The sequence below is a fragment of the Bison bison genome, unplaced genomic scaffold (assembly GCF_000754665.1).
Source record: "Bison bison bison isolate TAMUID 2011002044 unplaced genomic scaffold, Bison_UMD1.0 scf7180017864340, whole genome shotgun sequence".
Lineage (NCBI taxonomy): Eukaryota > Metazoa > Chordata > Mammalia > Artiodactyla > Bovidae > Bison > Bison bison.
The window spans coordinates 4,530,023-4,531,109 of record NW_011494912.1 but is presented as its reverse complement, the minus strand read 5'-3'; positions in this window follow the sequence as shown (position 1 = coordinate 4,531,109).

Below are 1,087 nucleotides of genomic sequence, written 5' to 3'. Positions count from 1 at the left end.
TGCTCCAGAACCCCCGACAGGCCCTGCTAACTTTTGTCAACATTTTTCCTACCTCACGTGCACACTGTACTCCCAGTAACAGCCTCATCACACACACAGATTCTTAAAGTAGGTCGAGTGAGGACACCTCCTCTTTTGAGGGTGGAGGAGTCTGTGTTTTGAAATCAGCAGCCTACACTCCCCTACACTCCCCTTGAGAAACAACAGCCAGCATAACGCACATGAGCCTCCTCTGCCTGCATTTTGGAGCTTTCATTTCATTTTGGAGCCTTCTGTGCCAGGCACTGCAGATGCAGGGGAGAACTCCGATCCACTCACACACCTGACGGTGGGGAAGACATGAACGGATGTGTGATCACACGCCCAGTAAATATGCAAAGGAGAGGGAGCGCATCAAACCAAAGAATGTGACTGGCCCTGCAGAAGTAACGCTTGGATGGAGATAAGAAGGAGTGGGACTCAGTCAGGACTGCTCAAAGGACTCAGTAACTTCGGTGAGGAGGTTACAGTGGAGGAGGATGTTCCAGAAGTGGGGACTCCATGTGCAATGGCAAAGCCGTCCTGTTTCTCAAGATTGAATCAGGACTCATTCCTGATGCCTCCTTCCTTACCTCCCCCACCCCGAAGCAGTCCCTCACCTACTTCTGCTGATTTTTATCTCCCAGATATCTCTGAGATCCATTGGCTTCTGTCCATCTGCAGAGCCCCATCACTCCCCTCTATCACTGTCACCTTCTCACTGGACTTGTCCATTTCAGTCTCCATAGTCATTTCCCTACACAGTAGGAAGCTTGATCTCTCCAAACACATATTTCTGTGTTAATCCAGTTTTTTTCCCCCTATTTTTTTGTGCTCTGGGTTCTGTGTTCAATGCTCCTGGGGATACATATGGCAAATGTTCAGTTGCCCAGTGGTGTCTGACTCTTTGTGACCCCATGGACTACAGCACACCAGGCTTCTCTATCCTTCACCATCTCCTGGAATTTGCTCAAACTTATGTGCATTGAGTCAGTGATGCCATCCAACCATCTCATCCTCTGTTGCCCCCTTCTCCTGCTCCTTTCAATCTTTCCCAGCATCAGGGTCT